This window comes from Grammomys surdaster, unplaced genomic scaffold, assembly GCF_004785775.1.
Source record: "Grammomys surdaster isolate TR1022 unplaced genomic scaffold, NIH_TR_1.0 126063, whole genome shotgun sequence".
In the NCBI taxonomy this organism is placed as follows: Eukaryota; Metazoa; Chordata; class Mammalia; order Rodentia; family Muridae; genus Grammomys; species Grammomys surdaster.
The window spans coordinates 5,118,201-5,131,821 of NW_021620873.1; positions in this window are offsets into that span (position 1 = coordinate 5,118,201).

Here is a 13,621-nt window from a genome sequence, read left to right on the forward strand (position 1 = left end):
TTTGAAAAGAATTTTCATGTGCATGACTTTTTTTTGTCTGTGTGTATGTCAGTGCACCATGTGCCTGGTGCCTGGTGCTCTGGGTCCAGAAGTGTGCTGATGAGCATTATGCTTAGAGGATAATTTACTGTGCCAGGCTCATAAAAACAAAATTGTTTTTAGCTAGTATAAACCATGAGGAAGTTCCTCCTACCGTGAATGTACTCCGGCAGCTAACTTGACTAATAAGGACAACTTCCCCTTGCAGTTGGGCTAGTCTTAAAAACTGCTGACTGTTGCTACCCCAGCTACCCTACAAAGTCATGGGTCCCAAGATGAAACAGACTAACAGTGCTAACTTCTGCTTTTGTATGAAATGCTTGCTTGCTTGCTTGCTTGCTTGCTTGCTTGCTTGGATGGCTGAGGCACCTGCTGGCCATCTGTTACAAAGTCAAGCTTTGCCCACACCCAGACAGAATATGGGTTAATTTGGCTCCCCAAAATTATTATAACTTTGTGGGGTCTGCTTTTATAGTCCTTACACTAGCAACAGCTGAGGGCTTGTCTAACAAACTCTTTCCAGCTAGAGAGAGACTGGTCCTGGCCAGTCTCTTTTAACAAAAAGCCTCTAGTTTACTAAAATCACAACTTGAGTCTGACTCCGAACCCCAGACCCACAGCAGGAGACATTGGATCCCGTGGGAGTGGAGTTGCAGACAACTGTGAGCTGCCATGTGGGTGCTGAAAATTAAACCCAAGTCATCTAGAAGAGCTTCCAACCACCGAGGCATCTCTACAACTGCTTGTCCTTAAAGTTCCATCATGAAAGAACAGTAGGTTTTTGTTGTCTGTGTTCTGCTTCCCCGGAACTGCAAATCACAGCTCACAAATCCAGTTTCTGAAAGTTGGTAAGATTGCCCTGGAACAGAGGTGACCAAACTGCATCAGAAAACTTATCAAATCGCTAACATCTCCAAAACGTGTGAATATACACGTTTATACAGAGAGAGAGGTTTGGGCTCTAGAGAGAAACGGATCAAAAGCTCAGGGAACTTTTTGTGGGGTGTTTCGAGACAGGATTTCTTTGTATAGCCCTGGCTGTTTGGAACTTTCTGTAGACCAGGCTAGCCTCAAACTCACAGAGATCCACCTGTCTCTGACTCCAGAGTGCTGGGATTAAAGGCGTGTGTTCCCATTCCCAATAAGCTCAAGGATCTTAAAATAAAATCCTCTCTGATGGTGGATTTCTGAGTTCGAGGCCAGCCTGGTCTACAGAGTGAGTTCCAGGACAGCCAGGGCTGCACAGAGAAACCCTGTCTCGAAAAAAACAAAATAAAACATCCTCTCTAATGACAGACAGGGAACCTTAAGCCCCATATAAGAAGTGAAATATTGGCCACTTATTGTTTTTTTCTGGCGTAAGATGGTCACAGCTCACTTTTAATTCCAAATATGACAGATTAAGTCCAGTTCAGCCAAGACTTTATTCACCTTTATATTAGGGCCTGTCGGTAGCTTCACCAGTCTGTGTCAAAAATTATAAAATGCTCTCTCATACTCAAAGGAATGGAAGGATTTGCGTACACATGGTGTGCATTGTGTGTGTTTTCAAATTTTTCCTATCTCAGCAATGGCATTATGTCATTGTCCTTGATATGGTTGCTATAATCTGGTTTACCTGTTTTGATATTTTCTGTCACTTATAAACATTTTTTAAATTTTTTTTTATTATTTATATGAGTACACTGCAGCTGTCTTCAGACACACTAGAAGAGGGCATCAGATCTCGTTACAGATGGTTGTGAGCCACCATGTGGTTGCTGGAAATTGAACTCAGGACCTCTAGAAGAGTAGTCAGTGCTCTTAACTGCTGAGCCATCTCCCCAGCTCACTTATAAACATTTACTGTGGACTTGGGATACCTTCGATATGAAGCTACCTGTAGTGCGTCACCAGGAGGAGTAACCAGTGAGAATGACGCTGGAGGCACAGGCAGAAGACAATGCTGGAGGGAATGAAGTAGGTCAAAAGATAACAGCCCGCTGAGCTGGCAAAAACTCTGCCTATGCCTACTCTTCCTGGGCACACAAGCTCTTTGGCAGTATCCCAGCTAATCCCCCCACCTTGGTCACCATGACAACCACACAGTTCTCATCTATATGATATTCCTTGATGGGAACATCGTCATTCAAGGTCTTGCCAGCGTAGATGAGTTTCTGTCCAGCCACAGGGAAAGCATCTCTACCCTTCTCAGCTTCTATCTTCTTCAGCACCTTCACCTAGGGTAAGGAGTACAGGTATTATCAGCTGGTAAAGGTGTTTTCTGTCTGAGGATGCAAGCCGGACAACTTGAGTTCAATCACCTGAACCCAAATAAAGATAAAGAGAAATCAGCCCCAGAAAATTACCTTCAACCTCCGCGCACCATGACATGCGTAGACACACCACACACACACACACACACACACACACACACACACCTTTTACAGTCACAATAGAAGTGATATGTGACAGATCTAGTGGTCACACAGAACATTAATAATTACCTCCAATTATTAAAATCTGTCCTACAGAGATGTGAGTTAATGTGTCCCATTTTTTCATTTAATTTTATTGATTTACTTATTTAGCTGACGCACTTGGTTTCCAGATCAGCACATCGCGCGGTGCTCCTCAGAGAAGCTTCTTGATATAGATGGTAATTAGCACAGAGACAAATGGGCAATACACAGAGGCTGTGGGACTTGGAGCACTCAGCCCTAAGTGAGGTGTCATCATCAAACCCCTTCCTTCAAGGCTTCAGTCATGTGGAAGAGGAGTCAGAAAGGTTGTAAGAGCCATAAGTGATGGATGACTGAAGGAAACTATTCCAGAAACAACAGGGCTGATGCACAAATGAACTCACAGAGACTGACAGTGTGCACAATCTGCACAGGTTCAAACCAGAGGAAACCCCAGCTCAGAGAAGGGTGAGTGCAAAGGAAGCTTCACCCCTAACCAAGGTGCTCTCTGCAATTGATAGCTACCGAAGTCCCCTTCTCTCCCTTCCTCCTCCCTCCCTGCCCTATGCTAGCACTTCCAGACCTACACAAACCCTTCTATCCCTTTCTTCATTGTAACTACAAGCACTTGTAATACTCTGCCAAGTGGGAGTGGGACACACATATAGTCCCATTGTATATTTCCAAACAGCTAGCCACAGCCATCAGAGACTGACCATCCTGCCTCCAGACCCTAGCTGTGGTAGCACTGCTTGTTCGGGAGGCAAAATCTTGCTTCCCATACCCCTATACATCCTTACTACCCACTCACTGGGGACCTTATCAGCCACCTCATTTTCCTAATACTCCATTCCAGGGTACAGTTTCTCCATGCATACTTCTTAGATCCCAACCTCATATTTGAGCTATGTCCATCCTCAGCCCTGCGATAACCCTCCCCAAAAACCCTTTAGTTTCTGTTTCAGAAGTATGTTGCCCCAGTCCCACGGGACATTGAACTGGGATCAGAAGACCTGGAAGAGAGAACTGGAGGACAGGGGACGCATAGAATGAGCAACTTTCTATAGTCTGATCAAACCGCTGATTTTAATTTTTTCACACAGGGGTTATATACACATAGAGGCAGGATGTGAAGAAGGGGATGACACAGAAGTGTAGGTGTTCTCAGGGGGAGTACAGATATCTTCCAGAACAAAGTGTCAGCTGGGTGAAGAAGCAGGGAACAGGTCACTTATGACTCTGTCTATGACTCATTTGTCTTTATCTAAGCTGGCACCCTCCACCGAGGCTGCTATCTATCCACAAGATCTATGACTACCCGTTCTTATCCAGGCTGGTAGTTTTCCACTAAGGCTACTTGTCTACAAGGTCTATAGCTATCTGTTCTAGGGTCAGTGTTTTTCCACAGAGACCAAGACTTTGTGTTAGCAGGCATGTACGACTGACTCAGACCTGTGGCTGATTTCAGGCCCTCAGTGTATAAGCAAGGCTGCTCCTGACAGTATTATTTGACATCCTCAAATGTGGAAAGTTGAAGGGGGAAACCATAACAGGAAAACTTTTGGGTTTTGTGTGTGTGTGCGTGTGTGCATGTTTTAAGTGGAACTCAACATTGCCAACATGCCTAGTAAGCACCACTAAGTATATTTTCACCCACAGTTTTCTATTTTTGTTTTAATGATCCACACGTCTCTTAAGTCCATGATTCTGCTGAGGCCTGATTCTTTTAACATAACTGTAGCCATTTTGTGTTCAGTTTCCATTTTGCTTATAAGGTGAAATGAATTTCAAGTTCTCAGACTCTACTTCCCAGAAGTAATTATCCATAGCTGACACTGAAGAAGGCTACTAATAAGCCAAAAAATATATGGTTGAATTATGTATGTTCTGCTATCTCAGTGCTCTAAAACGCCCTTGTTCACCACCCGTCCACCACCCCTCCTACCTCACACAGGGCCAATCAGCTTAAAGGATAGCAGATAACACTCTAATAAGCCAAAATGTTTTGAACCTGGTTTTTCCTATGCAAAGCCTGCTGTCAGGACAGACGAGTACCACAGTTAGGCACCCACATCCTTTTTGTCCTGAATGTTCAGTCTTGGGGTGTGCATTCAATAAACAATTCTTAATGAACTGAGATGGGTGTTCATATGGTTTGTGTGGTGACTCCAAAACCCCAACAATCCTGGTCAGATTCCCTTTCCATTTGATAGACTCATTAAAGAGCAGGTAAATTTTAATTTTTGTTCACTACTTCAGTAACTTACTTACACTTGATATTGGTATAGAAGTGATGGGATTTCCTGGTCAGCATTGCACTTAACTATCCATATCCAATCATTCCTCCTAGACTGACTCCATATAGAGAGAAAGGGGATTTATTAGAATGGCTTATAGGCTGTAGTACAGCTAATTCAACAATGAATTGAAGGTCCAAAACACAGTAGTTGTTCCTGTTGAAGCCTGTCCCCCTAGCATAGCTGTAGCCACTTTGTTCCATGCCCACTAGCTATTTCCTATTGTTGCTGTGATATGTCTGCCAGTTATTGTTGCAGGAAAATAACTTGACTCAGACCAGGGTCAGGTATGACCACATACCCTGTGTATGTTCTTTATGTTATGAGGTTTGTTAATCTTAAGAAATCCCACAACTGTGAGCTTCACGTAGGACCCATTAAATTAAAGGTCAGTGTGAACTGTTCATTCTAAAATGGCTTGAGTCAGAGCTGACCACTGGGCAGCACTTCCAGCACTTACCTATGAGCTCATTGTAGTTTTAGCCTTTATAAGATGACATAGAAAAATGTCCGGGGTCATAGCCTCAGCCCACGAATGAATTCTCAGCTATGGCCCTGATGATCAGTCTTAGAGTGTGAATTTAATAAACTATCCCTGTCTAACTGAGATCAGAGTTTGTGTGGTTTGTGAGGCAACTCCTGGACCCCAACAGTTTGGTCCATAAGGCTATATTTTCCGTTTGTCTTCAGTACATGCATGAATCCTGTAGAAGTAGGCAAAAAAGCAAGCTTTCTTTTTCCATGTCCTTTATATAGGCTGCCAGCAGAACATGTAGTCCAGAGTAGAAGTGGGTCTTTCCATCTCAAAAGATTTAGATTAAAAGTTTATCTTCTCACCCCCAACAAGTCTTCTCAAGTCAAATAATTTAAGAAAAATAAAAGATCAGGTGGTGCTCACACCTTTAGTCTCAGCACCCAGGAGGCAGAGGCAGGAGGATCTCTGAGTTCAAGGCCAGCCTGGTGTACAGAGTGAGTTCCAGGACAGCCAGAGCTATATAGAGAAACCTTGCCTCAAAAAAACAAAGAAAGAGGAGGAGGAGGAAGAGGAGGAGGAGAAAGAGGGAGAAAAGAAAGAAAAAAAGAAAGAAAGAAAGAAAGAAAGAAAGAGAAAGAAAGGAAGGAAGGAAGGAAGGAGAAGAGAAGAGATTTTTTAAAAAGAAGAAGAAAAAGAAAATCCCTCACAGGGTGCCAAGCCATTTGGTTTTTGTTAATTCCAGGTACACTCAAGTTGACAACCAAGAATAGCAATCCCATTACCCATGCCTGCAGTTCCAGCACTCAGGAGGCTGCAGCAGGAGAATTGCCATAAGCTCAATGACAGTATGAACTACATATGTGTTCCAAGCCAAGCCAATCTTGGCTACAGTTTGAGATTCTGTCTGAAAAATATGAAAGAGAGAGATAACATGAATCCTCAGGGCAGTGGTTCCCAGCCTTCCTGCTGCTTCAAGCCTTTAGTACAGTTCATGTTGTGCTGACCCCCTACCACAAAATTATTTTGTTGCTACTTCATAACTGTAAATTTGCTACTGTAATGAATCTATATTGTAGTATAAAATATGATATGAGACACTGTGTGGGTCATGACCCACAGGTTGAGAACCATTGTCCTATAACCATAGCGTGAGTCTTGGCCTAATTCATATAGTTATTAATAGTGGGCTCTCTCAATTTTTGAAGGTCAAGTATATTCATTTGTAATATCAAAACTTAAAAACTCAGCTGGGCTGGTGGCTAATAAGGTCTGACACTACCCAGCATAGCTGTAGCCATTTTGTTCCAGGCCTGCCAGCTATTTCATATTGTTGCTATAATATGCCTGCCAGTCACTGACACAGAGAAGTGGCTTGGCTCAAGGATATGCTGACCACACACCCTGTTTTGTTCTGTATGTTCTAAATGTTCTGTATGAGGTGTGCTAATCTTAAGAAATTTCATAAAGCTTTATGTAGGATTCATCAAATCAAAGATCAATATGAACTGTTACATCTAAAATATCTTGAGTCAGAGCTGACCACCAGGCAACCTTTCCTGCACCTAGGAATGAGCTCACTGTGGTTTTTGTGGGTGGCACTGAAGAATGCTAATAAGCCAAAAAGTTATTATTATAATACGCATATTCTGTTATCTCAATGATCTGAAACTCCCCAGTTCACTACCAATCCACCTTAGTCAGAACCAATCAGCTTAAAGGTCAGCTGATAGTACTCTGCCTAGTAAGCCACCTGCTCCCTCCTTGCCCTTTAACCTTTTGAACCTGGCTTTTCCTATAAAAAGCCAACCGTAGAGCAGACTGTACTGCAATTAGGCCCCCACAGTCCTTTGTTGCTGTCCTGGATGCCCAGTATTGTAGTGTGCATTCAATCAACTATTCTTGCTTAACTGAGATGGTATGTGCATGGTTTAAGTGGCAATTCTTGAACTCCAACAGTGGCGATACCTGCTGTTTTTAACAAAATCTCAATCATTCCATTTTTACCAATGGAGACTCGGGAGCCAGATGCTGGGGTGAAAGCCTGCTAGGTCAGAGAGGCAGAGAAAGCACCAGCTGACCTTCCATCTCAGCCGATGTCCCAGAAGAAATCCCCTCATGCTGTCTCGAAACTCTCCTTCAAATTCCATGCCTCTCTCTTCTACTTCCGGTGCATCTCTATCCATCCTCCCAACTCTCTTACTCTCTATGGTTTTTACTTAATAATCCTATGTTCCCTCCCTGTCAACTGGCTGCTTGCTCTGTCTCTTGACCTGTGGTTGACTTTATATAATCGTGTTTACAATATATAAGCAGAAAGCTCTTGGATTAAAGGTATGTGCTAAGGCTGAGCCACACCAGAACTAAAAGCAGGTTTTCCAGTAAATAACACAATCTTGAGAGTCGCGGTATGATCAAATATCCTGCAACATGTGTGTATGGAGCTCCAGTGATAACTTAGGAGGCTCAGTTTTTCCTTCTGCTATGATCCGGGAATTGAATTCAGTTACCAGGCCTGGCAACCAGCACCTTTACTCCTGGCCATCTTGCTGGTCAGGAACCCCCTAAGTAGACCAGGTTGGTTCATAGATCTGCTTGCCTTTGCTGAGATTAAAGGTGTGTGTAAATCACATCCAGCCAGAAATAAGTGTTTTCAATAAGGCTAATGTGTCGCTAAATGTTATTAAATTCTGTGTACTAAACTGGCAAAACTATTTAGATGGAAGTTTTAAGAAGCAGTGGCTTCCCTGGAGCATCTGAAACTAGAATGTCATTTCCTTAGATGCCTTGAACATAGATGTGATGAGAAGCACACACCCAGTGTTTCCTGGCCAAGCTCCTAAACTCAAGGGATTTCCTGAATGGCAGAAGTGCCCAGGGTCTAGGTAACCTCAGGAGGGCCAACACAGAAGGATGCAATGATTACAGAGTTCCAACTTTTAGCCTCCTCACCAGTCTCACAGGAAGGGACTGGAAGGGGAGATGAACTCTCTTACCTCAGTGGGATGAACCTGAGCACAGAGGTTCATCTGTAGATCTCACTCTGTGTATCTCCTCACCTGGCTGTTTGTTCCCTGTCTCCTTACAATACCCCTGATAACAAACAGTAAAGCCACCCAAATCTAGGAAGGGATTGTTGGCTCTCCTGGCTTAGAGCACACCAAGTATAGGTGCCTGGGTTTGCACCTAGAATCTGAAGTAGAAGAAGTCTTGTAAGACAAACCTTTAAATTGTGGGATTTGATGCTAGTCTCAGTGAGACAGTATTGGAACCGGTCCATAGGATACCTGCATTTCAAGTGCAGGAGATCTGGTCCGTGTGAGGAGGACCTTACACTCCTGCTGTCACAGCATTGTGTGTGGAAGCGTACAGAAGAAAATTTTCAGAGAATTGGAGACAACTTCACCTAGGTCAGTTGTCCTGTGAGACCACCCTGACAAATTCGCCATAACAACCAAGGGAACAGAAAGGGCGAATTAAAGACACAATCACCCCACTGGTCAGGCTATTCCTGATAACAGGGAGAAAGTTAAAAAAAAAAAACAATTCAGAGAAAAACCGCAGAATGTACTGATTAGTAACCAGCTGTGTCCTTCACAGCCCTAGATAAACATAGCCCACCAGAAATAATCGCCTGAGTGAGTGTGGCCAATAAGTTTAAAGGCTAAGCAAAGTGTCCAACTAGGTTTAGACAAGTTTTGCTGTTGCTAAAGTCTGTGTATGCTAAAGTACAAAAGGTGTGTGCTTCAGAAATTCGGGGTCCTTCCTCCTGTGAGAGTGAAGTGATGGAATAAAACTTCCCCTCGCTGTTTGCATCAATCTCGGTCTTTGTGTCTCTGTGCACTGCGTGTACCAGAGTTGAGACTTTCAGGTCCAACAGTCCCACCTTGATGGGGATGTAGAAATTAACAACAGTTAACTTTAATTTTTCAAAGTCTACTTTTAATGATGGTTCTTAACCTCCCTTTCAGCCCACCACCCACCAGAGGTAGTGGAAAAGAAAGGATACGGGGGAAATGGACCTGTTTAGAAAGGTTCTTTGGAGCAACTCTCATCTGTGTTGTCTGGAAATCAGCAGTGCATTTCACAGGTCAGCAGCAGCAGCTCAACCCATTCACAAACTCTTCACGAATATGTCAGCAGTCCAGTTTGGTAGAATTGGGGGGTAGCAAACAGGAATCAGTAACAGTGGCACAACCCAGATGGAACAGCCAGGCTGGAGGGATTCAGACCAGCAGGGATGTCAGGAGCAGCTCTCAGCTGTGCCTCTCTTAGGGGAGCAAAGAGTAGTGAAGACACCAGACACACAAGCTATGCCACAGTATGGGTCTTGTGTCAGCATGTGCATCTGTCTCCGCTGACATCTGACAACATCCTTGTCAGTTTGTAAAATTAGAAAGACTGTGTTTCCTACATCACAACCAACCTCAAATATTCAGTAGGTGGCTGAGAATCTAGGAAATTCATCAGCACAAATTTCTAGGTAACCAGCTTCTACCATCTCTTTCCAAGGGAAACACCTGAGTCTTCCATCCATGGCTGGTACAAGGACATCTGCTCTGTTCTGTTGTTAAGACCATTCAGGTTGTGCATAAGCAAGACACAACAGCTGTTGATCTTCCAAAGATACAAACCATCCTACCTTTAAAATGGTTAGCTGACAAGCCTGTTTGAGTAGAACAATAGCCTTTGACATCATAAAAATTACAGGCACTAGAACAGTTGGTACAGGCACAGCTAAATTCTCAACATATTGAAAAATCAACCAGTCCTTGGAATTCTCTTATATTTGCCATTAAAAGGAAATCTAGAAAATGAGACTGTTAACAGATTTTAAAACCACAAATAGGTGATTCAGCCTAGAATTCCCTTGCCTTCTTTATTACCTAAGAAATGGTCCATTTTAGTGATTGATTTAAAAGTCTACTTTTTTACTATACCTTTACAAGAAGAGGATAAAATATTGCCTTCATAGTGACTACTTATGATATGCTCAACCTGTTAAAAGATATCACTGCAAAGTTCTTTCCACCAGGAATGTTAAATAGTCCAACACTGTGTCAATATTTTGTACAACAGCTGTTAAAAATAATTCATAAACAGCTCCCTCAATATAAAATATACCATTATATGGATGATATCATGCTGGTTGATTCAGGTGTAGGTACCGTAGGAAAAAATGTTTGACGAGGTAAAGAGAATTTGCCTTGCTAGGGATTACAAATTGTACCTGAAAAAATACAAAGAAGAGATTCTGTCAGTTTTATCCAGGATATAAGACAGGTTTACAGAAAATCCAATCACAGAAAGTACAAATTAGGAGAGATCAATTACAAGCTCTTAATGATTTTCAAAAATTGCTGGAAAATATTAACTGCCTATGGCCCATAACTGGATTAACTATTCAAGAGCTAAGTGATTTATTTCAAACCCTACAAGGTGATTAAGAATTTAAATAGGCCAAGAAAATCATCAGCCAAGGCCGAGGAGAATCCGCTCTGGCAGGAAAGACATCGCAGGATGCACGAGAGCAGTGGTAGGACCCAAACCTGGATAGTGTTTAGGTTGTTTTGCCTTCTACTCATTCTCTCATGGGAATTCTAATGCAGAGAGAAAGTAATATCTTATGATGGATGTCGTGCCCACCCTCATCCACGAGCTCTTCCCCAAGCAGTTTATTCAGGACCTTGAATAAGCTTCTCTCTGACCCTGCGGGGAGCGTCTCCCAGGTACTCTAGGACTAGCCTACCCTCGTCTGCCACGTGGCAACAGCAGATAGGTCCACATACACGGAAGCAAGCCAGATCACCAGCCACAGCCAAATAAGGACTTGTTTACTCCTAAGAGCACTCACCAACAGGCGCCATCTTAAGGGTGCAGCACTATGTGGCTCTCCACAGATGGATACTTTTAGCACACAAGTAGTGTAAAAAAATAAAGACTTATGTAGAAAAGGTTTCTGAATTGATTCTGAAAGGAAGAATGAGACCTCATCAATTAGCAGAAACTGTGGTACCTTTTAATGGTGATAAAATTGCCTCACTGTGGGCAGAAAATTAATAACAGCAAAGAACAAGCTTGCAGTAATTTTTTGGGAGATATTAACAACAAATATGCCAAAAGCAAGCGACTTCAGTGTATAAAATGAGCTAATTGGATTCTCCCTCATATAGTAAAAAAGACACCAATTTCTGGAGCCCCTGCATCTAAACTGATGCAAATAAATCAGGAAAGGCAGGTTATAAGCCAGGAAAAATAAGTAAAATTGATCAGAGTCTTTATTATTCAGTTAGAAAATAATCAGACCTACATGACATTCTTATGATATCATTAGATTTTCCTGAATCTCTTAATATAGTCACTGACTCTCAATATGCAGAAAGAGTTGTTTTACATTTTGAAACTGCTGGACTTATTCAGGATTACTCAGAATTAACTATTCAACTACAACAAGTAATCAGAAATAGAAATCATCCATTGTATATAACACACATCAGACTCCACACAGGTCTACCAGGCCATCTAGCACAAAGTACTGACAAAACTGATCAGCTATTAATAGGAACTGCACTAGAAGCCTCAGAATTTCATAAGAAACACCATGATAACAGCAAAGATTTGAAGAAAGTTTTTTCTATCACTTGGCAACAAGACAAGGAAATTATAAGGAGCTGTACTGCTTGTTCATCATACGGCCAAACTCCATCACCCACAGGAAGTGACCCAAAAGGCACCCAAAAAGGTTAAATTTGGAAAGTGGATGTGTTTCATTTATCAGAATTTGGGAAATTAAAGTATGTACACCATGTCATAGACACACATATTCAGGGTTTCAATGGGCAACTGCTTTAACTTCTGAGAAGGCTGATTCTGTAATTATACATTTATTAGACATTATGACTATTATAGAGATACCTGTGCAATTAAGTCTGACAATGTTCCAGCATATATCTCTAACAAAATGAAAGTTTTTGCATATTTCAACATAAAGCATATTATAGGTCTATCACACAGGACAAGCAGTTATAGAGAAGTCTAACCACACTTTAAAAGACATGCTTAGTAAACAGAAAGGGGTAATAAAGACCCCAGGGACAGATTACACAGTGCTTTATTAACCTTGAATTTTTAAAATGCTAGTGATAAAAGAGCAACAGTTGTGGAGAGACACTGGACTTCTGAGTTAAACCATTCTGTATGTTTTAAAGACATCACCCTCAGAAGGAAACTGAGTGTACGCTGCATGTGTTATAGGGAAGAAGTTTTGTCTTTGTTTTCACAGGAGAAGAAATGCTATGGGTACCATCGAGATTGATAAAGATGAGATCTGAACAGGAGAGATCTCCAGAATAAGGAGGGCGAGAGTTCACCAGACAGCTTGGTCATTCAGTCTGAACTAACCTACAAAGACTAACAAATGTCTTTCATTTGATCAGACACGAAAAAATAAAAATAAAAAATAATTGGGCTGGAGAGATGGCTCAGCAGTTAAGAGCACTGACTGCTCTTCCAGAGGTCCTGGGTTCAATTCTCAGCAACCACATGGTGGCTCACAACCATCTGTAATGGGATCTGACACCCTCTTGTGGTGTGTTTGAAGAGAGCGACAGTGTACTCATATAAATAAATAAATAAATCAGAGGCAGGCGGATTTCTGAGTTCGAGACCAGCCTGGTCTACAGAGTGAGTTCCAGGACAGCCAAGGCTACACAGAGAAACCCTGTCTCGAAAAAACCAAAATAAATAAATAAATAAATAAATAAATAAATAAATCTAAAAAAATAAAGAAGTAAAATAACATTTTCCAATAATAATTTACCAAAAGCACACTTGCCTTACTGCTATGAAGTGAAAAATGAGTTTCTTACACCACATAGCATAATTGCACGTTAGACTATTAGATTGTAGATTGTCATGTGGCCCATAACATCTTGGACATCAGCTTTTGAGTTTTCTCCTTAAATACAATGGATATTTTTGTTGATTGGTATTAAAAACACAGGGAAGAGATTTTAAATGTTTTAAGTGAATTCAAAGGGTTACTACAGTTCAAACTTGTTTTCTAAATCTCCAAGACTCGGACTGATTTGTAGCCAAGATAAAAATATTTGAGTAGGGTGGTGGTATCCCATGCCCTTAATCCCCCAGAGACAGGTGGATCTCTGTAAATTAGTTGTTTCCTAAATTCTAGAGTTACTGTGAACAAGGTGGTGGTGGTGCATGCCTTCAACCCCACCACCCAGGAACAAAACTCAGATACAGCCGGTAATTGGAACATGGTCAGGCCTATCACAGCAACGCCCCAGTACCTGGCACCAACTTCTGCCCTAGTTAGGGTCCCATTGCTGTGAAGAGGCACCATGACCAAGGCA